At 46.0% G+C, this 26,567-nt stretch overlaps 11 non-coding genes across 11 annotated transcripts; all 11 read left to right on the top strand.

The window, feature by feature from the left end:
- Positions 1-2,040: 2,040 nt before the first annotated feature.
- Positions 2,041-2,231, top strand: LOC130349918 (U2 spliceosomal RNA). The gene has a single exon (XR_008887143.1). It is a non-coding gene; the product is annotated as a U2 spliceosomal RNA (small nuclear RNA).
- Positions 2,232-4,333: 2,102 nt separating this feature from the next.
- On the top strand, positions 4,334-4,524 carry LOC130349916 (U2 spliceosomal RNA). Its single transcript, XR_008887141.1, has one exon. It is a non-coding gene; the product is annotated as a U2 spliceosomal RNA (small nuclear RNA).
- A 2,090-nt stretch (positions 4,525-6,614) lies between these two features.
- On the top strand, positions 6,615-6,805 carry LOC130349915 (U2 spliceosomal RNA). The gene has a single exon (XR_008887140.1). It is a non-coding gene; the product is annotated as a U2 spliceosomal RNA (small nuclear RNA).
- Positions 6,806-8,908: 2,103 nt separating this feature from the next.
- LOC130349914 (U2 spliceosomal RNA) lies at positions 8,909-9,099 on the top strand. Its single transcript, XR_008887139.1, has one exon. It is a non-coding gene; the product is annotated as a U2 spliceosomal RNA (small nuclear RNA).
- A 2,085-nt stretch (positions 9,100-11,184) lies between these two features.
- LOC130349913 (U2 spliceosomal RNA) lies at positions 11,185-11,375 on the top strand. The gene has a single exon (XR_008887138.1). It is a non-coding gene; the product is annotated as a U2 spliceosomal RNA (small nuclear RNA).
- A 2,112-nt stretch (positions 11,376-13,487) lies between these two features.
- Positions 13,488-13,678, top strand: LOC130349912 (U2 spliceosomal RNA). Its single transcript, XR_008887137.1, has one exon. It is a non-coding gene; the product is annotated as a U2 spliceosomal RNA (small nuclear RNA).
- A 2,081-nt stretch (positions 13,679-15,759) lies between these two features.
- LOC130349911 (U2 spliceosomal RNA) lies at positions 15,760-15,950 on the top strand. Its single transcript, XR_008887136.1, has one exon. It is a non-coding gene; the product is annotated as a U2 spliceosomal RNA (small nuclear RNA).
- A 2,096-nt stretch (positions 15,951-18,046) lies between these two features.
- On the top strand, positions 18,047-18,237 carry LOC130349910 (U2 spliceosomal RNA). Its single transcript, XR_008887135.1, has one exon. It is a non-coding gene; the product is annotated as a U2 spliceosomal RNA (small nuclear RNA).
- A 2,089-nt stretch (positions 18,238-20,326) lies between these two features.
- Positions 20,327-20,517, top strand: LOC130349909 (U2 spliceosomal RNA). Its single transcript, XR_008887134.1, has one exon. It is a non-coding gene; the product is annotated as a U2 spliceosomal RNA (small nuclear RNA).
- A 2,105-nt stretch (positions 20,518-22,622) lies between these two features.
- Positions 22,623-22,813, top strand: LOC130349907 (U2 spliceosomal RNA). Its single transcript, XR_008887133.1, has one exon. It is a non-coding gene; the product is annotated as a U2 spliceosomal RNA (small nuclear RNA).
- A 2,088-nt stretch (positions 22,814-24,901) lies between these two features.
- Positions 24,902-25,092, top strand: LOC130349906 (U2 spliceosomal RNA). The gene has a single exon (XR_008887132.1). It is a non-coding gene; the product is annotated as a U2 spliceosomal RNA (small nuclear RNA).
- Positions 25,093-26,567: the final 1,475 nt, after the last annotated feature.

Here is a 26,567-nt window from a genome sequence, read left to right as displayed (position 1 = left end):
GCCAGCTAGCCAGCCCTGTGGGCCTTGCTGCTGCTGCAGCCAAAAAACAAAAGGTGGTGCTGCTGCTGCTTCTGCTGCTTCTGCTTCTGCTTGTGTCTGGCCCCTGTTGGAGCGTCCAGGCACAGGACTTCTGCTGCTGCTGACTAAATGGCCTCCTTAATTGGATCATTTGAGTAGCCAGCACACCTGTGCAGGTAGGGCATGACATGATAGGCAGCTGCCTTGATAGCGGGTGGGTGCTGAATGTTCCTAATTGACAAAATAAGATTAATGCTTATGAAGAAATATAAAATCTCATCCCTTCCCCAATATCGCGCCACACCCCTACCCCTTAATTCCCTGGTTGAACGTGATGGACATATGTCTTTTTTCGACCGTACTAACTATGTAACTATGTAACATAACATGGGGGGGGGGGGGGGGGGGTCTCCTGGCTGTTCACACAGGTGTGTCATTGCTGTACATTGACCATGCATTGCTTCTGTGGTATTGCAAAGGCAAAGACAAATGCTTCCAGCCATCCATTGCACTAATGGATTGGTCATCAGCTGGCTGTCTATGTCCCGCATCAATATAGACCAAAGTACAGAGGGTTAGGCTATGCTATTGTGCACCTACCTGATGCATCAGAAGGTGCGAGGCCCTTGCTAAATTCTGTGCACAGACTTTGAGATCTATGCTTTAGACTGTATCTAAACCTGCTCCAACATGGACTGACATTCTGGCCTACTTTCAGCCGATGCGACTTGTCTGTCGCTGAACAGTCGCTTTTTATGTATTCAGCACCTATGTATAATGTTGTAAAAATGCTCTAGAAGCTAAAGTCGCAGAAATGTCACACATATTTGGCCTGCAACTTTCTGTGCGACAAATTCAGACAGGAAAAATCAGTATAAATCCTTAGAAAATTATCCCCCAGTGTCTCCATCTGCTGGCGGTATTGAATAAGCATTGCTGCACTGATGGGGTATGCATTAGACGAAAAAAAAGAAGAAAAAGAAGAATAATACGCCCAGAAAAGAGGCGAAAAGGAGAAAAACGTAAAAAAACGTGAAAAAAAAGTAAGAGGAAGAGAAGGGAAAAAAAGGTGGAAATGGGTTTAAAAGTGATTTCGGCGGAGAAATATATATATATATATATATATATATATATATATATATATATATATGCGCACACACACACATAGATATAAACGTATTCTCCGTTGAGATATTGCAGCCGCTGCTGTGTCCAGGCCCAGGAGCCTTAGCACTGTGCTGTGATGTCACTCAATACCACTGACATCACTAGGTGTAAACAACATCTCTCCTTTGCTGTGTATGTGACTATGGAGCTGTTTGGTGATGTCGTCTATTACGGCCTTCATAGAAGCAACAGGAGATTGTTGCATCCATCTTGAACCCTCAGAACTACAGTGCTATGATGTCACTCACTTCCACAGGCCTTGCAGAGTGTAAACAACAACAACCCAGCTTTGTTGTGTATGTAACCAAAGGGATTTGTGATGTCACCTAGAACCTTCACAGCAGCGACAGCTTTATGAGGAGCATCAGCACTGCTCTGCCTGAGCAGAACCATCACCGCCATAGGTTGTCAAATAACCCGGATTTAACCCACACAGGTAAGTCCAATGGGGTGCAGGCATGTCCTCTATGCTTACAGCTTCCCGTGGGTGTTGGTTTGATACCGTTTGGGGACAGCCAAGGAGGCATCTGCAGGCAACAAAGGTAGGTGTGTGCTTGTGTGTGTGTTTCCTATGCAGATCCTAAGCCCAGTGTCACATGCAAGTAGGAGGAGTAAGAAGGGTTCCTGGCAAATCCGGGTTATGGATTGCATTTAAAAAGGCCCCGTGGGAGTGCAATGGGCCCCTGTCTTGCTGCTTAGCAATAATGGTATGGGTTTAGGTTCTGCTGTGTGTACTGGTGGTTGACTGCCCCCCAGCCCAGAGTGTGCATGGAAAATTGTCTGGCAGCCTCCCTGACAGCAAGCAGTGATAGTGCCCATGAAGGGGACCTTGTTGGGCCCGCCCCTTTCACGGTTATCGCTTCTCGGCCTTTTGGCTAAGATCAAGTGTAGTATCTGTTCTTATCAGTTTAATATCTGATACGTCCCCTATCTGGGGACCATATATTAAATGGATTTTTGAGAACGGGGGCCGATTTCGAAGCTTGCTTCCGTCGCCCTATGCATTGACCCGATATGGCAGTATCTTCGGGTACAGTGCACCACCCCCTTACAGGGTTAAAAAGAAAGATTCCTACTTTCATTGCTACCTGCTTGCTGGCTAGCCAGCTAGCCAGCCCTGTGGGCCTTGCTGCTGCTGCAGCCAAAAAACAAAAGGTGGTGCTGCTGCTGCTTCTGCTGCTTCTGCTTCTGCTTGTGTCTGGCCCCTGTTGGAGCGTCCAGGCACAGGACTTCTGCTGCTGCTGACTAAATGGCCTCCTTAATTGGATCATTTGAGTAGCCAGCACACCTGTGCAGGTAGGGCATGACATGATAGGCAGCTGCCTTGATAGCGGGTGGGTGCTGAATGTTCCTAATTGACAAAATAAGATTAATGCTTATGAAGAAATATAAAATCTCATCCCTTCCCCAATATCGCGCCACACCCCTACCCCTTAATTCCCTGGTTGAACGTGATGGACATATGTCTTTTTTCGACCGTACTAACTATGTAACTATGTAACATAACATGGGGGGGGGGGGGGGGGGGTCTCCTGGCTGTTCACACAGGTGTGTCATTGCTGTACATTGACCATGCATTGCTTCTGTGGTATTGCAAAGGCAAAGACAAATGCTTCCAGCCATCCATTGCACTAATGGATTGGTCATCAGCTGGCTGTCTATGTCCCGCATCAATATAGACCAAAGTACAGAGGGTTAGGCTATGCTATTGTGCACCTACCTGATGCATCAGAAGGTGCGAGGCCCTTGCTAAATTCTGTGCACAGACTTTGAGATCTATGCTTTAGACTGTATCTAAACCTGCTCCAACATGGACTGACATTCTGGCCTACTTTCAGCCGATGCGACTTGTCTGTCGCTGAACAGTCGCTTTTTATGTATTCAGCACCTATGTATAATGTTGTAAAAATGCTCTAGAAGCTAAAGTCGCAGAAATGTCACACATATTTGGAATGCAACTTTCTGTGCGACAAATTCAGACAGGAAAAATCAGTATAAATCCTTAGAAAATTATCCCCCAGTGTCTCCATCTGCTGGCGGTATTGAATAAGCATTGCTGCACTGATGGGGTATGCATTAGACGAAAAAAAAGAAGAAAAAGAAGAATAATACGCCCAGAAAAGAGGCGAAAAGGAGAAAAACGTAAAAAAACGTGAAAAAAAAGTAAGAGGAAGAGAAGGGAAAAAAAGGTGGAAATGGGTTTAAAAGTGATTTCGGCGGAGAAATATATATATATATATATATATATATATATATATATATATATATATATATATGCGCACACACACACATAGATATAAACGTATTCTCCGTTGAGATATTGCAGCCGCTGCTGTGTCCAGGCCCAGGAGCCTTAGCACTGTGCTGTGATGTCACTCAATACCACTGACATCACTAGGTGTAAACAACATCTCTCCTTTGCTGTGTATGTGACTATGGAGCTGTTTGGTGATGTCGTCTATTACGGCCTTCATAGAAGCAACAGGAGATTGTTGCATCCATCTTGAACCCTCAGAACTACAGTGCTATGATGTCACTCACTTCCACAGGCCTTGCAGAGTGTAAACAACAACAACCCAGCTTTGTTGTGTATGTAACCAAAGGGATTTGTGATGTCACCTAGAACCTTCACAGCAGCGACAGCTTTATGAGGAGCATCAGCACTGCTCTGCCTGAGCAGAACCATCACCGCCATAGGTTGTCAAATAACCCGGATTTAACCCACACAGGTAAGTCCAATGGGGTGCAGGCATGTCCTCTATGCTTACAGCTTCCCGTGGGTGTTGGTTTGATACCGTTTGGGGACAGCCAAGGAGGCATCTGCAGGCAACAAAGGTAGGTGTGTGCTTGTGTGTGTGTTTCCTATGCAGATCCTAAGCCCAGTGTCACATGCAAGTAGGAGGAGTAAGAAGGGTTCCTGGCAAATCCGGGTTATGGATTGCATTTAAAAAGGCCCCGTGGGAGTGCAATGGGCCCCTGTCTTGCTGCTTAGCAATAATGGTATGGGTTTAGGTTCTGCTGTGTGTACTGGTGGTTGACTGCCCCCCAGCCCAGAGTGTGCATGGAAAATTGTCTGGCAGCCTCCCTGACAGCAAGCAGTGATAGTGCCCATGAAGGGGACCTTGTTGGGCCCGCCCCTTTCACGGTTATCGCTTCTCGGCCTTTTGGCTAAGATCAAGTGTAGTATCTGTTCTTATCAGTTTAATATCTGATACGTCCCCTATCTGGGGACCATATATTAAATGGATTTTTGAGAACGGGGGCCGATTTCGAAGCTTGCTTCCGTCGCCCTATGCATTGACCCGATATGGCAGTATCTTCGGGTACAGTGCACCACCCCCTTACAGGGTTAAAAAGAAAGATTCCTACTTTCATTGCTACCTGCTTGCTGGCTAGCCAGCTAGCCAGCCCTGTGGGCCTTGCTGCTGCTGCAGCCAAAAAACAAAAGGTGGTGCTGCTGCTGCTTCTGCTGCTTCTGCTTCTGCTTGTGTCTGGCCCCTGTTGGAGCGTCCAGGCACAGGACTTCTGCTGCTGCTGACTAAATGGCCTCCTTAATTGGATCATTTGAGTAGCCAGCACACCTGTGCAGGTAGGGCATGACATGATAGGCAGCTGCCTTGATAGCGGGTGGGTGCTGAATGTTCCTAATTGACAAAATAAGATTAATGCTTATGAAGAAATATAAAATCTCATCCCTTCCCCAATATCGCGCCACACCCCTACCCCTTAATTCCCTGGTTGAACGTGATGGACATATGTCTTTTTTCGACCGTACTAACTATGTAACTATGTAACATAACATGGGGGGGGGGGGGTCTCCTGGCTGTTCACACAGGTGTGTCATTGCTGTACATTGACCATGCATTGCTTCTGTGGTATTGCAAAGGCAAAGACAAATGCTTCCAGCCATCCATTGCACTAATGGATTGGTCATCAGCTGGCTGTCTATGTCCCGCATCAATATAGACCAAAGTACAGAGGGTTAGGCTATGCTATTGTGCACCTACCTGATGCATCAGAAGGTGCGAGGCCCTTGCTAAATTCTGTGCACAGACTTTGAGATCTATGCTTTAGACTGTATCTAAACCTGCTCCAACATGGACTGACATTCTGGCCTACTTTCAGCCGATGCGACTTGTCTGTCGCTGAACAGTCGCTTTTTATGTATTCAGCACCTATGTATAATGTTGTAAAAATGCTCTAGAAGCTAAAGTCGCAGAAATGTCACACATATTTGGCCTGCAACTTTCTGTGCGACAAATTCAGACAGGAAAAATCAGTATAAATCCTTAGAAAATTATCCCCCAGTGTCTCCATCTGCTGGCGGTATTGAATAAGCATTGCTGCACTGATGGGGTATGCATTAGACGAAAAAAAAGAAGAAAAAGAAGAATAATACGCCCAGAAAAGAGGCGAAAAGGAGAAAAACGTAAAAAAACGTGAAAAAAAAGTAAGAGGAAGAGAAGGGAAAAAAAGGTGGAAATGGGTTTAAAAGTGATTTCGGCGGAGAAATATATATATATATATATATATATATATATATATATATATATATATGCGCACACACACACATAGATATAAACGTATTCTCCGTTGAGATATTGCAGCCGCTGCTGTGTCCAGGCCCAGGAGCCTTAGCACTGTGCTGTGATGTCACTCAATACCACTGACATCACTAGGTGTAAACAACATCTCTCCTTTGCTGTGTATGTGACTATGGAGCTGTTTGGTGATGTCGTCTATTACGGCCTTCATAGAAGCAACAGGAGATTGTTGCATCCATCTTGAACCCTCAGAACTACAGTGCTATGATGTCACTCACTTCCACAGGCCTTGCAGAGTGTAAACAACAACAACCCAGCTTTGTTGTGTATGTAACCAAAGGGATTTGTGATGTCACCTAGAACCTTCACAGCAGCGACAGCTTTATGAGGAGCATCAGCACTGCTCTGCCTGAGCAGAACCATCACCGCCATAGGTTGTCAAATAACCCGGATTTAACCCACACAGGTAAGTCCAATGGGGTGCAGGCATGTCCTCTATGCTTACAGCTTCCCGTGGGTGTTGGTTTGATACCGTTTGGGGACAGCCAAGGAGGCATCTGCAGGCAACAAAGGTAGGTGTGTGCTTGTGTGTGTGTTTCCTATGCAGATCCTAAGCCCAGTGTCACATGCAAGTAGGAGGAGTAAGAAGGGTTCCTGGCAAATCCGGGTTATGGATTGCATTTAAAAAGGCCCCGTGGGAGTGCAATGGGCCCCTGTCTTGCTGCTTAGCAATAATGGTATGGGTTTAGGTTCTGCTGTGTGTACTGGTGGTTGACTGCCCCCCAGCCCAGAGTGTGCATGGAAAATTGTCTGGCAGCCTCCCTGACAGCAAGCAGTGATAGTGCCCATGAAGGGGACCTTGTTGGGCCCGCCCCTTTCACGGTTATCGCTTCTCGGCCTTTTGGCTAAGATCAAGTGTAGTATCTGTTCTTATCAGTTTAATATCTGATACGTCCCCTATCTGGGGACCATATATTAAATGGATTTTTGAGAACGGGGGCCGATTTCGAAGCTTGCTTCCGTCGCCCTATGCATTGACCCGATATGGCAGTATCTTCGGGTACAGTGCACCACCCCCTTACAGGGTTAAAAAGAAAGATTCCTACTTTCATTGCTACCTGCTTGCTGGCTAGCCAGCTAGCCAGCCCTGTGGGCCTTGCTGCTGCTGCAGCCAAAAAACGAAAGGTGGTGCTGCTGCTGCTTCTGCTGCTGCTTCTGCTGCTTCTGCTTCTGCTTGTGTCTGGCCCCTGTTGGAGCGTCCAGGCACAGGACTTCTGCTGCTGCTGACTAAATGGCCTCCTTAATTGGATCATTTGAGTAGCCAGCACACCTGTGCAGGTAGGGCATGACATGATAGGCAGCTGCCTTGATAGCGGGTGGGTGCTGAATGTTCCTAATTGACAAAATAAGATTAATGCTTATGAAGAAATATAAAATCTCATCCCTTCCCCAATATCGCGCCACACCCCTACCCCTTAATTCCCTGGTTGAACGTGATGGACATATGTCTTTTTTCGACCGTACTAACTATGTAACTATGTAACATAACATGGGGGGGGGGGGTCTCCTGGCTGTTCACACAGGTGTGTCATTGCTGTACATTGACCATGCATTGCTTCTGTGGTATTGCAAAGGCAAAGACAAATGCTTCCAGCCATCCATTGCACTAATGGATTGGTCATCAGCTGGCTGTCTATGTCCCGCATCAATATAGACCAAAGTACAGAGGGTTAGGCTATGCTATTGTGCACCTACCTGATGCATCAGAAGGTGCGAGGCCCTTGCTAAATTCTGTGCACAGACTTTGAGATCTATGCTTTAGACTGTATCTAAACCTGCTCCAACATGGACTGACATTCTGGCCTACTTTCAGCCGATGCGACTTGTCTGTCGCTGAACAGTCGCTTTTTATGTATTCAGCACCTATGTATAATGTTGTAAAAATGCTCTAGAAGCTAAAGTCGCAGAAATGTCACACATATTTGGCCTGCAACTTTCTGTGCGACAAATTCAGACAGGAAAAATCAGTATAAATCCTTAGAAAATTATCCCCCAGTGTCTCCATCTGCTGGCGGTATTGAATAAGCATTGCTGCACTGATGGGGTATGCATTAGACGAAAAAAAAGAAGAAAAAGAAGAATAATACGCCCAGAAAAGAGGCGAAAAGGAGAAAAACGTAAAAAAACGTGAAAAAAAAGTAAGAGGAAGAGAAGGGAAAAAAAGGTGGAAATGGGTTTAAAAGTGATTTCGGCGGAGATATATATATATATATATATATATATATATATATATATATATATATATATGCGCACACACACACATAGATATAAACGTATTCTCCGTTGAGATATTGCAGCCGCTGCTGTGTCCAGGCCCAGGAGCCTTAGCACTGTGCTGTGATGTCACTCAATACCACTGACATCACTAGGTGTAAACAACATCTCTCCTTTGCTGTGTATGTGACTATGGAGCTGTTTGGTGATGTCGTCTATTACGGCCTTCATAGAAGCAACAGGAGATTGTTGCATCCATCTTGAACCCTCAGAACTACAGTGCTATGATGTCACTCACTTCCACAGGCCTTGCAGAGTGTAAACAACAACAACCCAGCTTTGTTGTGTATGTAACCAAAGGGATTTGTGATGTCACCTAGAACCTTCACAGCAGCGACAGCTTTATGAGGAGCATCAGCACTGCTCTGCCTGAGCAGAACCATCACCGCCATAGGTTGTCAAATAACCCGGATTTAACCCACACAGGTAAGTCCAATGGGGTGCAGGCATGTCCTCTATGCTTACAGCTTCCCGTGGGTGTTGGTTTGATACCGTTTGGGGACAGCCAAGGAGGCATCTGCAGGCAACAAAGGTAGGTGTGTGCTTGTGTGTGTGTTTCCTATGCAGATCCTAAGCCCAGTGTCACATGCAAGTAGGAGGAGTAAGAAGGGTTCCTGGCAAATCCGGGTTATGGATTGCATTTAAAAAGGCCCCGTGGGAGTGCAATGGGCCCCTGTCTTGCTGCTTAGCAATAATGGTATGGGTTTAGGTTCTGCTGTGTGTACTGGTGGTTGACTGCCCCCCAGCCCAGAGTGTGCATGGAAAATTGTCTGGCAGCCTCCCTGACAGCAAGCAGTGATAGTGCCCATGAAGGGGACCTTGTTGGGCCCGCCCCTTTCACGGTTATCGCTTCTCGGCCTTTTGGCTAAGATCAAGTGTAGTATCTGTTCTTATCAGTTTAATATCTGATACGTCCCCTATCTGGGGACCATATATTAAATGGATTTTTGAGAACGGGGGCCGATTTCGAAGCTTGCTTCCGTCGCCCTATGCATTGACCCGATATGGCAGTATCTTCGGGTACAGTGCACCACCCCCTTACAGGGTTAAAAAGAAAGATTCCTACTTTCATTGCTACCTGCTTGCTGGCTAGCCAGCTAGCCAGCCCTGTGGGCCTTGCTGCTGCTGCAGCCAAAAAACAAAAGGTGGTGCTGCTGCTGCTTCTGCTGCTTCTGCTTCTGCTTGTGTCTGGCCCCTGTTGGAGCGTCCAGGCACAGGACTTCTGCTGCTGCTGACTAAATGGCCTCCTTAATTGGATCATTTGAGTAGCCAGCACACCTGTGCAGGTAGGGCATGACATGATAGGCAGCTGCCTTGATAGCGGGTGGGTGCTGAATGTTCCTAATTGACAAAATAAGATTAATGCTTATGAAGAAATATAAAATCTCATCCCTTCCCCAATATCGCGCCACACCCCTACCCCTTAATTCCCTGGTTGAACGTGATGGACATATGTCTTTTTTCGACCGTACTAACTATGTAACTATGTAACATAACATGGGGGGGGTCTCCTGGCTGTTCACACAGGTGTGTCATTGCTGTACATTGACCATGCATTGCTTCTGTGGTATTGCAAAGGCAAAGACAAATGCTTCCAGCCATCCATTGCACTAATGGATTGGTCATCAGCTGGCTGTCTATGTCCCGCATCAATATAGACCAAAGTACAGAGGGTTAGGCTATGCTATTGTGCACCTACCTGATGCATCAGAAGGTGCGAGGCCCTTGCTAAATTCTGTGCACAGACTTTGAGATCTATGCTTTAGACTGTATCTAAACCTGCTCCAACATGGACTGACATTCTGGCCTACTTTCAGCCGATGCGACTTGTCTGTCGCTGAACAGTCGCTTTTTATGTATTCAGCACCTATGTATAATGTTGTAAAAATGCTCTAGAAGCTAAAGTCGCAGAAATGTCACACATATTTGGCCTGCAACTTTCTGTGCGACAAATTCAGACAGGAAAAATCAGTATAAATCCTTAGAAAATTATCCCCCAGTGTCTCCATCTGCTGGCGGTATTGAATAAGCATTGCTGCACTGATGGGGTATGCATTAGACGAAAAAAAAGAAGAAAAAGAAGAATAATACGCCCAGAAAAGAGGCGAAAAGGAGAAAAACGTAAAAAAACGTGAAAAAAAAGTAAGAGGAAGAGAAGGGAAAAAAAGGTGGAAATGGGTTTAAAAGTGATTTCGGCGGAGAAATATATATATATATATATATATATATATATATATATATATATATATGCGCACACACACACATAGATATAAACGTATTCTCCGTTGAGATATTGCAGCCGCTGCTGTGTCCAGGCCCAGGAGCCTTAGCACTGTGCTGTGATGTCACTCAATACCACTGACATCACTAGGTGTAAACAACATCTCTCCTTTGCTGTGTATGTGACTATGGAGCTGTTTGGTGATGTCGTCTATTACGGCCTTCATAGAAGCAACAGGAGATTGTTGCATCCATCTTGAACCCTCAGAACTACAGTGCTATGATGTCACTCACTTCCACAGGCCTTGCAGAGTGTAAACAACAACAACCCAGCTTTGTTGTGTATGTAACCAAAGGGATTTGTGATGTCACCTAGAACCTTCACAGCAGCGACAGCTTTATGAGGAGCATCAGCACTGCTCTGCCTGAGCAGAACCATCACCGCCATAGGTTGTCAAATAACCCGGATTTAACCCACACAGGTAAGTCCAATGGGGTGCAGGCATGTCCTCTATGCTTACAGCTTCCCGTGGGTGTTGGTTTGATACCGTTTGGGGACAGCCAAGGAGGCATCTGCAGGCAACAAAGGTAGGTGTGTGCTTGTGTGTGTGTTTCCTATGCAGATCCTAAGCCCAGTGTCACATGCAAGTAGGAGGAGTAAGAAGGGTTCCTGGCAAATCCGGGTTATGGATTGCATTTAAAAAGGCCCCGTGGGAGTGCAATGGGCCCCTGTCTTGCTGCTTAGCAATAATGGTATGGGTTTAGGTTCTGCTGTGTGTACTGGTGGTTGACTGCCCCCCAGCCCAGAGTGTGCATGGAAAATTGTCTGGCAGCCTCCCTGACAGCAAGCAGTGATAGTGCCCATGAAGGGGACCTTGTTGGGCCCGCCCCTTTCACGGTTATCGCTTCTCGGCCTTTTGGCTAAGATCAAGTGTAGTATCTGTTCTTATCAGTTTAATATCTGATACGTCCCCTATCTGGGGACCATATATTAAATGGATTTTTGAGAACGGGGGCCGATTTCGAAGCTTGCTTCCGTCGCCCTATGCATTGACCCGATATGGCAGTATCTTCGGGTACAGTGCACCACCCCCTTACAGGGTTAAAAAGAAAGATTCCTACTTTCATTGCTACCTGCTTGCTGGCTAGCCAGCTAGCCAGCCCTGTGGGCCTTGCTGCTGCTGCAGCCAAAAAACGAAAGGTGGTGCTGCTGCTGCTTCTGCTGCTGCTTCTGCTGCTTCTGCTTCTGCTTGTGTCTGGCCCCTGTTGGAGCGTCCAGGCACAGGACTTCTGCTGCTGCTGACTAAATGGCCTCCTTAATTGGATCATTTGAGTAGCCAGCACACCTGTGCAGGTAGGGCATGACATGATAGGCAGCTGCCTTGATAGCGGGTGGGTGCTGAATGTTCCTAATTGACAAAATAAGATTAATGCTTATGAAGAAATATAAAATCTCATCCCTTCCCCAATATCGCGCCACACCCCTACCCCTTAATTCCCTGGTTGAACGTGATGGACATATGTCTTTTTTCGACCGTACTAACTATGTAACTATGTAACATAACATGGGGGGGGGGGGTCTCCTGGCTGTTCACACAGGTGTGTCATTGCTGTACATTGACCATGCATTGCTTCTGTGGTATTGCAAAGGCAAAGACAAATGCTTCCAGCCATCCATTGCACTAATGGATTGGTCATCAGCTGGCTGTCTATGTCCCGCATCAATATAGACCAAAGTACAGAGGGTTAGGCTATGCTATTGTGCACCTACCTGATGCATCAGAAGGTGCGAGGCCCTTGCTAAATTCTGTGCACAGACTTTGAGATCTATGCTTTAGACTGTATCTAAACCTGCTCCAACATGGACTGACATTCTGGCCTACTTTCAGCCGATGCGACTTGTCTGTCGCTGAACAGTCGCTTTTTATGTATTCAGCACCTATGTATAATGTTGTAAAAATGCTCTAGAAGCTAAAGTCGCAGAAATGTCACACATATTTGGCCTGCAACTTTCTGTGCGACAAATTCAGACAGGAAAAATCAGTATAAATCCTTAGAAAATTATCCCCCAGTGTCTCCATCTGCTGGCGGTATTGAATAAGCATTGCTGCACTGATGGGGTATGCATTAGACGAAAAAAAAGAAGAAAAAGAAGAATAATACGCCCAGAAAAGAGGCGAAAAGGAGAAAAACGTAAAAAAACGTGAAAAAAAAGTAAGAGGAAGAGAAGGGAAAAAAAGGTGGAAATGGGTTTAAAAGTGATTTCGGCGGAGAATATATATATATATATATATATATATATATATATATATATATATATATATATATATATGCGCACACACACACATAGATATAAACGTATTCTCCGTTGAGATATTGCAGCCGCTGCTGTGTCCAGGCCCAGGAGCCTTAGCACTGTGCTGTGATGTCACTCAATACCACTGACATCACTAGGTGTAAACAACATCTCTCCTTTGCTGTGTATGTGACTATGGAGCTGTTTGGTGATGTCGTCTATTACGGCCTTCATAGAAGCAACAGGAGATTGTTGCATCCATCTTGAACCCTCAGAACTACAGTGCTATGATGTCACTCACTTCCACAGGCCTTGCAGAGTGTAAACAACAACAACCCAGCTTTGTTGTGTATGTAACCAAAGGGATTTGTGATGTCACCTAGAACCTTCACAGCAGCGACAGCTTTATGAGGAGCATCAGCACTGCTCTGCCTGAGCAGAACCATCACCGCCATAGGTTGTCAAATAACCCGGATTTAACCCACACAGGTAAGTCCAATGGGGTGCAGGCATGTCCTCTATGCTTACAGCTTCCCGTGGGTGTTGGTTTGATACCGTTTGGGGACAGCCAAGGAGGCATCTGCAGGCAACAAAGGTAGGTGTGTGCTTGTGTGTGTGTTTCCTATGCAGATCCTAAGCCCAGTGTCACATGCAAGTAGGAGGAGTAAGAAGGGTTCCTGGCAAATCCGGGTTATGGATTGCATTTAAAAAGGCCCCGTGGGAGTGCAATGGGCCCCTGTCTTGCTGCTTAGCAATAATGGTATGGGTTTAGGTTCTGCTGTGTGTACTGGTGGTTGACTGCCCCCCAGCCCAGAGTGTGCATGGAAAATTGTCTGGCAGCCTCCCTGACAGCAAGCAGTGATAGTGCCCATGAAGGGGACCTTGTTGGGCCCGCCCCTTTCACGGTTATCGCTTCTCGGCCTTTTGGCTAAGATCAAGTGTAGTATCTGTTCTTATCAGTTTAATATCTGATACGTCCCCTATCTGGGGACCATATATTAAATGGATTTTTGAGAACGGGGGCCGATTTCGAAGCTTGCTTCCGTCGCCCTATGCATTGACCCGATATGGCAGTATCTTCGGGTACAGTGCACCACCCCCTTACAGGGTTAAAAAGAAAGATTCCTACTTTCATTGCTACCTGCTTGCTGGCTAGCCAGCTAGCCAGCCCTGTGGGCCTTGCTGCTGCTGCAGCCAAAAAACAAAAGGTGGTGCTGCTGCTGCTTCTGCTGCTTCTGCTTCTGCTTGTGTCTGGCCCCTGTTGGAGCGTCCAGGCACAGGACTTCTGCTGCTGCTGACTAAATGGCCTCCTTAATTGGATCATTTGAGTAGCCAGCACACCTGTGCAGGTAGGGCATGACATGATAGGCAGCTGCCTTGATAGCGGGTGGGTGCTGAATGTTCCTAATTGACAAAATAAGATTAATGCTTATGAAGAAATATAAAATCTCATCCCTTCCCCAATATCGCGCCACACCCCTACCCCTTAATTCCCTGGTTGAACGTGATGGACATATGTCTTTTTTCGACCGTACTAACTATGTAACTATGTAACATAACATGGGGGGGTCTCCTGGCTGTTCACACAGGTGTGTCATTGCTGTACATTGACCATGCATTGCTTCTGTGGTATTGCAAAGGCAAAGACAAATGCTTCCAGCCATCCATTGCACTAATGGATTGGTCATCAGCTGGCTGTCTATGTCCCGCATCAATATAGACCAAAGTACAGAGGGTTAGGCTATGCTATTGTGCACCTACCTGATGCATCAGAAGGTGCGAGGCCCTTGCTAAATTCTGTGCACAGACTTTGAGATCTATGCTTTAGACTGTATCTAAACCTGCTCCAACATGGACTGACATTCTGGCCTACTTTCAGCCGATGCGACTTGTCTGTCGCTGAACAGTCGCTTTTTATGTATTCAGCACCTATGTATAATGTTGTAAAAATGCTCTAGAAGCTAAAGTCGCAGAAATGTCACACATATTTGGCCTGCAACTTTCTGTGCGACAAATTCAGACAGGAAAAATCAGTATAAATCCTTAGAAAATTATCCCCCAGTGTCTCCATCTGCTGGCGGTATTGAATAAGCATTGCTGCACTGATGGGGTATGCATTAGACGAAAAAAAAGAAGAAAAAGAAGAATAATACGCCCAGAAAAGAGGCGAAAAGGAGAAAAACGTAAAAAAACGTGAAAAAAAAGTAAGAGGAAGAGAAGGGAAAAAAAGGTGGAAATGGGTTTAAAAGTGATTTCGGCGGAGAAATATATATATATATATATATATATATATATATATATATATATATGCGCACACACACACATAGATATAAACGTATTCTCCGTTGAGATATTGCAGCCGCTGCTGTGTCCAGGCCCAGGAGCCTTAGCACTGTGCTGTGATGTCACTCAATACCACTGACATCACTAGGTGTAAACAACATCTCTCCTTTGCTGTGTATGTGACTATGGAGCTGTTTGGTGATGTCGTCTATTACGGCCTTCATAGAAGCAACAGGAGATTGTTGCATCCATCTTGAACCCTCAGAACTACAGTGCTATGATGTCACTCACTTCCACAGGCCTTGCAGAGTGTAAACAACAACAACCCAGCTTTGTTGTGTATGTAACCAAAGGGATTTGTGATGTCACCTAGAACCTTCACAGCAGCGACAGCTTTATGAGGAGCATCAGCACTGCTCTGCCTGAGCAGAACCATCACCGCCATAGGTTGTCAAATAACCCGGATTTAACCCACACAGGTAAGTCCAATGGGGTGCAGGCATGTCCTCTATGCTTACAGCTTCCCGTGGGTGTTGGTTTGATACCGTTTGGGGACAGCCAAGGAGGCATCTGCAGGCAACAAAGGTAGGTGTGTGCTTGTGTGTGTGTTTCCTATGCAGATCCTAAGCCCAGTGTCACATGCAAGTAGGAGGAGTAAGAAGGGTTCCTGGCAAATCCGGGTTATGGATTGCATTTAAAAAGGCCCCGTGGGAGTGCAATGGGCCCCTGTCTTGCTGCTTAGCAATAATGGTATGGGTTTAGGTTCTGCTGTGTGTACTGGTGGTTGACTGCCCCCCAGCCCAGAGTGTGCATGGAAAATTGTCTGGCAGCCTCCCTGACAGCAAGCAGTGATAGTGCCCATGAAGGGGACCTTGTTGGGCCCGCCCCTTTCAGGTTATCGCTTCTCGGCCTTTTGGCTAAGATCAAGTGTAGTATCTGTTCTTATCAGTTTAATATCTGATACGTCCCCTATCTGGGGACCATATATTAAATGGATTTTTGAGAACGGGGGCCGATTTCGAAGCTTGCTTCCGTCGCCCTATGCATTGACCCGATATGGCAGTATCTTCGGGTACAGTGCACCACCCCCTTACAGGGTTAAAAAGAAAGATTCCTACTTTCATTGCTACCTGCTTGCTGGCTAGCCAGCTAGCCAGCCCTGTGGGCCTTGCTGCTGCTGCAGCCAAAAAACAAAAGGTGGTGCTGCTGCTGCTTCTGCTGCTTCTGCTTCTGCTTGTGTCTGGCCCCTGTTGGAGCGTCCAGGCACAGGACTTCTGCTGCTGCTGACTAAATGGCCTCCTTAATTGGATCATTTGAGTAGCCAGCACACCTGTGCAGGTAGGGCATGACATGATAGGCAGCTGCCTTGATAGCGGGTGGGTGCTGAATGTTCCTAATTGACAAAATAAGATTAATGCTTATGAAGAAATATAAAATCTCATCCCTTCCCCAATATCGCGCCACACCCCTACCCCTTAATTCCCTGGTTGAACGTGATGGACATATGTCTTTTTTCGACCGTACTAACTATGTAACTATGTAACATAACATGGGGGGGGTCTCCTGGCTGTTCACACAGGTGTGTCATTGCTGTACATTGACCATGCATTGCTTCTGTGGTATTGCAAAGGCAAAGACAAATGCTTCCAGCCATCCATTGCACTAATGGATTGGTCATCAGCTGGCTGTCTATGTCCCGCATCAATATAGACCAAAGTACAGAGGGTTAGGCTATGCTATTGTGCACCTACCTGATGCATCAGAAGGTGCGAGGCCCTTGCTAAATTCTGTGCACAGACTTTGAGATCTATGCTTTAGACTGTATCTAAACCTGCTCCAACATGGACTGACATTCTGGCCTACTTTCAGCCGATGCGACTTGTCTGTCGCTGAACAGTCGCTTTTTATGTATTCAGCACCTATGTATAATGTTGTAAAAATGCTCTAGAAGCTAAAGTCGCAGAAATGTCACACATATTTGGCCTGCAACTTTCTGTGCGACAAATTCAGACAGGAAAAATCTGTATAAATCCTTAGAAAATTATCCCCCAGTGTCTCCATCTGCTGGCGGTATTGAATAAGCATTGCTGCACTGATGGGGTATGCATTAGACGAAAAAAAAGAAGAAAAAGAAGAATAATACGCCCAGAAAAGAGGCGAAAAGGAGAAAAACGTAAAAAAACGTGAAAAAAAAGTAAGAGGAAGAGAAGGGAAAAAAAGGTGGAAATGGGTTTAAAAGTGATTTCGGCGGAGAATATATATATATATATATATATATATATATATATATATATATATATATATATATATATGCGCACACACACACATAGATATAAACGTATTCTCCGTTGAGATATTGCAGCCGCTGCTGTGTCCAGGCCCAGGAGCCTTAGCACTGTGCTGTGATGTCACTCAATACCACTGACATCACTAGGTGTAAACAACATCTCTCCTTTGCTGTGTATGTGACTATGGAGCTGTTTGGTGATGTCGTCTATTACGGCCTTCATAGAAGCAACAGGAGATTGTTGCATCCATCTTGAACCCTCAGAACTACAGTGCTATGATGTCACTCACTTCCACAGGCCTTGCAGAGTGTAAACAACAACAACCCAGCTTTGTTGTGTATGTAACCAAAGGGATTTGTGATGTCACCTAGAACCTTCACAGCAGCGACAGCTTTATGAGGAGCATCAGCACTGCTCTGCCTGAGCAGAACCATCACCGCCATAGGTTGTCAAATAACCCGGATTTAACCCACACAGGTAAGTCCAATGGGGTGCAGGCATGTCCTCTATGCTTACAGCTTCCCGTGGGTGTTGGTTTGATACCGTTTGGGGACAGCCAAGGAGGCATCTGCAGGCAACAAAGGTAGGTGTGTGCTTGTGTGTGTGTTTCCTATGCAGATCCTAAGCCCAGTGTCACATGCAAGTAGGAGGAGTAAGAAGGGTTCCTGGCAAATCCGGGTTATGGATTGCATTTAAAAAGGCCCCGTGGGAGTGCAATGGGCCCCTGTCTTGCTGCTTAGCAATAATTGTATGGGTTTAGGTTCTGCTGTGTGTACTGGTGGTTGACTGCCCCCCAGCCCAGAGTGTGCATGGAAAATTGTCTGGCAGCCTCCCTGACAGCAAGCAGTGATAGTGCCCATGAAGGGGACCTTGTTGGGCCCGCCCCTTTCACGGTTATCGCTTCTCGGCCTTTTGGCTAAGATCAAGTGTAGTATCTGTTCTTATCAGTTTAATATCTGATACGTCCCCTATCTGGGGACCATATATTAAATGGATTTTTGAGAACGGGGGCCGATTTCGAAGCTTGCTTCCGTCGCCCTATGCATTGACCCGATATGGCAGTATCTTCGGGTACAGTGCACCACCCCCTTACAGGGTTAAAAAGAAAGATTCCTACTTTCATTGCTACCTGCTTGCTGGCTAGCCAGCTAGCCAGCCCTGTGGGCCTTGCTGCTGCTGCAGCCAAAAAACCAAAGGTGGTGCTGCTGCTGCTTCTGCTGCTTCTGCTTCTGCTTGTGTCTGGCCCCTGTTGGAGCGTCCAGGCACAGGACTTCTGCTGCTGCTGACTAAATGGCCTCCTTAATTGGATCATTTGAGTAGCCAGCACACCTGTGCAGGTAGGGCATGACATGATAGGCAGCTGCCTTGATAGCGGGTGGGTGCTGAATGTTCCTAATTGACAAAATAAGATTAATGCTTATGAAGAAATATAAAATCTCATCCCTTCCCCAATATCGCGCCACACCCCTACCCCTTAATTCCCTGGTTGAACGTGATGGACATATGTCTTTTTTCGACCGTACTAACTATGTAACTATGTAACATAACATGGGGGGGGGGGGTCTCCTGGCTGTTCACACAGGTGTGTCATTGCTGTACATTGACCATGCATTGCTTCTGTGGTATTGCAAAGGCAAAGACAAATGCTTCCAGCCATCCATTGCACTAATGGATTGGTCATCAGCTGGCTGTCTATGTCCCGCATCAATATAGACCAAAGTACAGAGGGTTAGGCTATGCTATTGTGCACCTACCTGATGCATCAGAAGGTGCGAGGCCCTTGCTAAATTCTGTGCACAGACTTTGAGATCTATGCTTTAGACTGTATCTAAACCTGCTCCAACATGGACTGACATTCTGGCCTACTTTCAGCCGATGCGACTTGTCTGTCGCTGAACAGTCGCTTTTTATGTATTCAGCACCTATGTATAATGTTGTAAAAATGCTCTAGAAGCTAAAGTCGCAGAAATGTCACACATATTTGGCCTGCAACTTTCTGTGCGACAAATTCAGACAGGAAAAATCAGTATAAATCCTTAGAAAATTATCCCCCAGTGTCTCCATCTGCTGGCGGTATTGAATAAGCATTGCTGCACTGATGGGGTATGCATTAGACGAAAAAAAAGAAGAAAAAGAAGAATAATACGCCCAGAAAAGAGGCGAAAAGGAGAAAAACGTAAAAAAACGTGAAAAAAAAGTAAGAGGAAGAGAAGGGAAAAAAAGGTGGAAATGGGTTTAAAAGTGATTTCGGCGGAGAAATATATATATATATATATATATATATATATATATATATATATATATGCGCACACACACACATAGATATAAACGTATTCTCCGTTGAGATATTGCAGCCGCTGCTGTGTCCAGGCCCAGGAGCCTTAGCACTGTGCTGTGATGTCACTCAATACCATTGACATCACTAGGTGTAAACAACATCTCTCCTTTGCTGTGTATGTGACTATGGAGCTGTTTGGTGATGTCGTCTATTACGGCCTTCATAGAAGCAACAGGAGATTGTTGCATCCATCTTGAACCCTCAGAACTACAGTGCTATGATGTCACTCACTTCCACAGGCCTTGCAGAGTGTAAACAACAACAACCCAGCTTTGTTGTGTATGTAACCAAAGGGATTTGTGATGTCACCTAGAACCTTCACAGCAGCGACAGCTTTATGAGGAGCATCAGCACTGCTCTGCCTGAGCAGAACCATCACCGCCATAGGTTGTCAAATAACCCGGATTTAACCCACACAGGTAAGTCCAATGGGGTGCAGGCATGTCCTCTATGCTTACAGCTTCCCGTGGGTGTTGGTTTGATACCGTTTGGGGACAGCCAAGGAGGCATCTGCAGGCAACAAAGGTAGGTGTGTGCTTGTGTGTGTGTTTCCTATGCAGATCCTAAGCCCAGTGTCACATGCAAGTAGGAGGAGTAAGAAGGGTTCCTGGCAAATCCGGGTTATGGATTGCATTTAAAAAGGCCCCGTGGGAGTGCAATGGGCCCCTGTCTTGCTGCTTAGCAATAATGGTATGGGTTTAGGTTCTGCTGTGTGTACTGGTGGTTGACTGCCCCCCAGCCCAGAGTGTGCATGGAAAATTGTCTGGCAGCCTCCCTGACAGCAAGCAGTGATAGTGCCCATGAAGGGGACCTTGTTGGGCCCGCCCCTTTCACGGTTATCGCTTCTCGGCCTTTTGGCTAAGATCAAGTGTAGTATCTGTTCTTATCAGTTTAATATCTGATACGTCCCCTATCTGGGGACCATATATTAAATGGATTTTTGAGAACGGGGGCCGATTTCGAAGCTTGCTTCCGTCGCCCTATGCATTGACCCGATATGGCAGTATCTTCGGGTACAGTGCACCACCCCCTTACAGGGTTAAAAAGAAAGATTCCTACTTTCATTGCTACCTGCTTGCTGGCTAGCCAGCTAGCCAGCCCTGTGGGCCTTGCTGCTGCTGCAGCCAAAAAACAAAAGGTGGTGCTGCTGCTGCTTCTGCTGCTTCTGCTTCTGCTTGTGTCTGGCCCCTGTTGGAGCGTCCAGGCACAGGACTTCTGCTGCTGCTGACTAAATGGCCTCCTTAATTGGATCATTTGAGTAGCCAGCACACCTGTGCAGGTAGGGCATGACATGATAGGCAGCTGCCTTGATAGCGGGTGGGTGCTGAATGTTCCTAATTGACAAAATAAGATTAATGCTTATGAAGAAATATAAAATCTCATCCCTTCCCCAATATCGCGCCACACCCCTACCCCTTAATTCCCTGGTTGAACGTGATGGACATATGTCTTTTTTCGACCGTACTAACTATGTAACTATGTAACATAACATGGGGGGGGGGGGGGGGGGGGTCTCCTGGCTGTTCACACAGGTGTGTCATTGCTGTACATTGACCATGCATTGCTTCTGTGGTATTGCAAAGGCAAAGACAAATGCTTCCAGCCATCCATTGCACTAATGGATTGGTCATCAGCTGGCTGTCTATGTCCCGCATCAATATAGACCAAAGTACAGAGGGTTAGGCTATGCTATTGTGCACCTACCTGATGCATCAGAAGGTGCGAGGCCCTTGCTAAATTCTGTGCACAGACTTTGAGATCTATGCTTTAGACTGTATCTAAACCTGCTCCAACATGGACTGACATTCTGGCCTACTTTCAGCCGATGCGACTTGTCTGTCGCTGAACAGTCGCTTTTTATGTATTCAGCACCTATGTATAATGTTGTAAAAATGCTCTAGAAGCTAAAGTCGCAGAAATGTCACACATATTTGGCCTGCAACTTTCTGTGCGACAAATTCAGACAGGAAAAATCAGTATAAATCCTTAGAAAATTATCCCCCAGTGTCTCCATCTGCTGGCGGTATTGAATAAGCATTGCTGCACTGATGGGGTATGCATTAGACGAAAAAAAAGAAGAAAAAGAAGAATAATACGCCCAGAAAAGAGGCGAAAAGGAGAAAAACGTAAAAAAACGTGAAAAAAAAGTAAGAGGAAGAGAAGGGAAAAAAAGGTGGAAATGGGTTTAAAAGTGATTTCGGCGGAGAAATATATATATATATATATATATATATATATATATATATATATATATATATATATGCGCACACACACACATAGATATAAACGTATTCTCCGTTGAGATATTGCAGCCGCTGCTGTGTCCAGGCCCAGGAGCCTTAGCACTGTGCTGTGATGTCACTCAATACCACTGACATCACTAGGTGTAAACAACATCTCTCCTTTGCTGTGTATGTGACTATGGAGCTGTTTGGTGATGTCGTCTATTACGGCCTTCATAGAAGCAACAGGAGATTGTTGCATCCATCTTGAACCCTCAGAACTACAGTGCTATGATGTCACTCACTTCCACAGGCCTTGCAGAGTGTAAACAACAACAACCCAGCTTTGTTGTGTATGTAACCAAAGGGATTTGTGATGTCACCTAGAACCTTCACAGCAGCGACAGCTTTATGAGGAGCATCAGCACTGCTCTGCCTGAGCAGAACCATCACCGCCATAGGTTGTCAAATAACCCGGATTTAACCCACACAGGTAAGTCCAATGGGGTGCAGGCATGTCCTCTATGCTTACAGCTTCCCGTGGGTGTTGGTTTGATACCGTTTGGGGACAGCCAAGGAGGCATCTGCAGGCAACAAAGGTAGGTGTGTGCTTGTGTGTGTGTTTCCTATGCAGATCCTAAGCCCAGTGTCACATGCAAGTAGGAGGAGTAAGAAGGGTTCCTGGCAAATCCGGGTTATGGATTGCATTTAAAAAGGCCCCGTGGGAGTGCAATGGGCCCCTGTCTTGCTGCTTAGCAATAATGGTATGGGTTTAGGTTCTGCTGTGTGTACTGGTGGTTGACTGCCCCCCAGCCCAGAGTGTGCATGGAAAATTGTCTGGCAGCCTCCCTGACAGCAAGCAGTGATAGTGCCCATGAAGGGGACCTTGTTGGGCCCGCCCCTTTCACGGTTATCGCTTCTCGGCCTTTTGGCTAAGATCAAGTGTAGTATCTGTTCTTATCAGTTTAATATCTGATACGTCCCCTATCTGGGGACCATATATTAAATGGATTTTTGAGAACGGGGGCCGATTTCGAAGCTTGCTTCCGTCGCCCTATGCATTGACCCGATATGGCAGTATCTTCGGGTACAGTGCACCACCCCCTTACAGGGTTAAAAAGAAAGATTCCTACTTTCATTGCTACCTGCTTGCTGGCTAGCCAGCTAGCCAGCCCTGTGGGCCTTGCTGCTGCTGCAGCCAAAAAACAAAAGGTGGTGCTGCTGCTGCTTCTGCTGCTTCTGCTTCTGCTTGTGTCTGGCCCCTGTTGGAGCGTCCAGGCACAGGACTTCTGCTGCTGCTGACTAAATGGCCTCCTTAATTGGATCATTTGAGTAGCCAGCACACCTGTGCAGGTAGGGCATGACATGATAGGCAGCTGCCTTGATAGCGGGTGGGTGCTGAATGTTCCTAATTGACAAAATAAGATTAATGCTTATGAAGAAATATAAAATCTCATCCCTTCCCCAATATCGCGCCACACCCCTACCCCTTAATTCCCTGGTTGAACGTGATGGACATATGTCTTTTTTCGACCGTACTAACTATGTAACTATGTAACATAACATGGGGGGGGGGGGGTCTCCTGGCTGTTCACACAGGTGTGTCATTGCTGTACATTGACCATGCATTGCTTCTGTGGTATTGCAAAGGCAAAGACAAATGCTTCCAGCCATCCATTGCACTAATGGATTGGTCATCAGCTGGCTGTCTATGTCCCGCATCAATATAGACCAAAGTACAGAGGGTTAGGCTATGCTATTGTGCACCTACCTGATGCATCAGAAGGTGCGAGGCCCTTGCTAAATTCTGTGCACAGACTTTGAGATCTATGCTTTAGACTGTATCTAAACCTGCTCCAACATGGACTGACATTCTGGCCTACTTTCAGCCGATGCGACTTGTCTGTCGCTGAACAGTCGCTTTTTATGTATTCAGCACCTATGTATAATGTTGTAAAAATGCTCTAGAAGCTAAAGTCGCAGAAATGTCACACATATTTGGCCTGCAACTTTCTGTGCGACAAATTCAGACAGGAAAAATCAGTATAAATCCTTAGAAAATTATCCCCCAGTGTCTCCATCTGCTGGCGGTATTGAATAAGCATTGCTGCACTGATGGGGTATGCATTAGACGAAAAAAAAGAAGAAAAAGAAGAATAATACGCCCAGAAAAGAGGCGAAAAGGAGAAAAACGTAAAAAAATGTGAAAAAAAAGTAAGAGGAAGAGAAGGGAAAAAAAGGTGGAAATGGGTTTAAAAGTGATTTCGGCGGAGAAATATATATATATATATATATATATATATATATATATATATATATGCGCACACACACACATAGATATAAACGTATTCTCCGTTGAGATATTGCAGCCGCTGCTGTGTCCAGGCCCAGGAGCCTTAGCACTGTGCTGTGATGTCACTCAATACCACTGACATCACTAGGTGTAAACAACATCTCTCCTTTGCTGTGTATGTGACTATGGAGCTGTTTGGTGATGTCGTCTATTACGGCCTTCATAGAAGCAACAGGAGATTGTTGCATCCATCTTGAACCCTCAGAACTACAGTGCTATGATGTCACTCACTTCCACAGGCCTTGCAGAGTGTAAACAACAACAACCCAGCTTTGTTGTGTATGTAACCAAAGGGATTTGTGATGTCACCTAGAACCTTCACAGCAGCGACAGCTTTATGAGGAGCATCAGCACTGCTCTGCCTGAGCAGAACCATCACCGCCATAGGTTGTCAAATAACCCGGATTTAACCCACACAGGTAAGTCCAATGGGGTGCAGGCATGTCCTCTATGCTTACAGCTTCCCGTGGGTGTTGGTTTGATACCGTTTGGGGACAGCCAAGGAGGCATCTGCAGGCAACAAAGGTAGGTGTGTGCTTGTGTGTGTGTTTCCTATGCAGATCCTAAGCCCAGTGTCACATGCAAGTAGGAGGAGTAAGAAGGGTTCCTGGCAAATCCGGGTTATGGATTGCATTTAAAAAGGCCCCGTGGGAGTGCAATGGGCCCCTGTCTTGCTGCTTAGCAATAATGGTATGGGTTTAGGTTCTGCTGTGTGTACTGGTGGTTGACTGCCCCCCAGCCCAGAGTGTGCATGGAAAATTGTCTGGCAGCCTCCCTGACAGCAAGCAGTGATAGTGCCCATGAAGGGGACCTTGTTGGGCCCGCCCCTTTCACGGTTATCGCTTCTCGGCCTTTTGGCTAAGATCAAGTGTAGTATCTGTTCTTATCAGTTTAATATCTGATACGTCCCCTATCTGGGGACCATATATTAAATGGATTTTTGAGAACGGGGGCCGATTTCGAAGCTTGCTTCCGTCGCCCTATGCATTGACCCGATATGGCAGTATCTTCGGGTACAGTGCACCACCCCCTTACAGGGTTAAAAAGAAAGATTCCTACTTTCATTGCTACCTGCTTGCTGGCTAGCCAGCTAGCCAGCCCTGTGGGCCTTGCTGCTGCTGCAGCCAAAAAACAAAAGGTGGTGCTGCTGCTGCTTCTGCTGCTTCTGCTTCTGCTTGTGTCTGGCCCCTGTTGGAGCGTCCAGGCACAGGACTTCTGCTGCTGCTGACTAAATGGCCTCCTTAATTGGATCATTTGAGTAGCCAGCACACCTGTGCAGGTAGGGCATGACATGATAGGCAGCTGCCTTGATAGCGGGTGGGTGCTGAATGTTCCTAATTGACAAAATAAGATTAATGCTTATGAAGAAATATAAAATCTCATCCCTTCCCCAATATCGCGCCACACCCCTACCCCTTAATTCCCTGGTTGAACGTGATGGACATATGTCTTTTTTCGACCGTACTAACTATGTAACTATGTAACATAACATGGGGGGGGGGGGGGGGGTCTCCTGGCTGTTCACACAGGTGTGTCATTGCTGTACATTGACCATGCATTGCTTCTGTGGTATTGCAAAGGCAAAGACAAATGCTTCCAGCCATCCATTGCACTAATGGATTGGTCATCAGCTGGCTGTCTATGTCCCGCATCAATATAGACCAAAGTACAGAGGGTTAGGCTATGCTATTGTGCACCTACCTGATGCATCAGAAGGTGCGAGGCCCTTGCTAAATTCTGTGCACAGACTTTGAGATCTATGCTTTAGACTGTATCTAAACCTGCTCCAACATGGACTGACATTCTGGCCTACTTTCAGCCGATGCGACTTGTCTGTCGCTGAACAGTCGCTTTTTATGTATTCAGCACCTATGTATAATGTTGTAAAAATGCTCTAGAAGCTAAAGTCGCAGAAATGTCACACATATTTGGCCTGCAACTTTCTGTGCGACAAATTCAGACAGGAAAAATCAGTATAAATCCTTAGAAAATTATCCCCCAGTGTCTCCATCTGCTGGCGGTATTGAATAAGCATTGCTGCACTGATGGGGTATGCATTAGACGAAAAAAAAGAAGAAAAAGAAGAATAATACGCCCAGAAAAGAGGCGAAAAGGAGAAAAACGTAAAAAAACGTGAAAAAAAAGTAAGAGGAAGAGAAGGGAAAAAAAGGTGGAAATGGGTTTAAAAGTGATTTCGGCGGAGAATATATATATATATATATATATATATATATATATATATATATATATATGCGCACACACACACATAGATATAAACGTATTCTCCGTTGAGATATTGCAGCCGCTGCTGTGTCCAGGCCCAGGAGCCTTAGCACTGTGCTGTGATGTCACTCAATACCACTGACATCACTAGGTGTAAACAACATCTCTCCTTTGCTGTGTATGTGACTATGGAGCTGTTTGGTGATGTCGTCTATTACGGCCTTCATAGAAGCAACAGGAGATTGTTGCATCCATCTTGAACCCTCAGAACTACAGTGCTA

Source organism: Hyla sarda, unplaced genomic scaffold (assembly GCF_029499605.1).
Source record: "Hyla sarda isolate aHylSar1 unplaced genomic scaffold, aHylSar1.hap1 scaffold_927, whole genome shotgun sequence".
Lineage (NCBI taxonomy): Eukaryota > Metazoa > Chordata > Amphibia > Anura > Hylidae > Hyla > Hyla sarda.
This window is presented reverse-complemented; position numbering and strand designations above follow the sequence as displayed.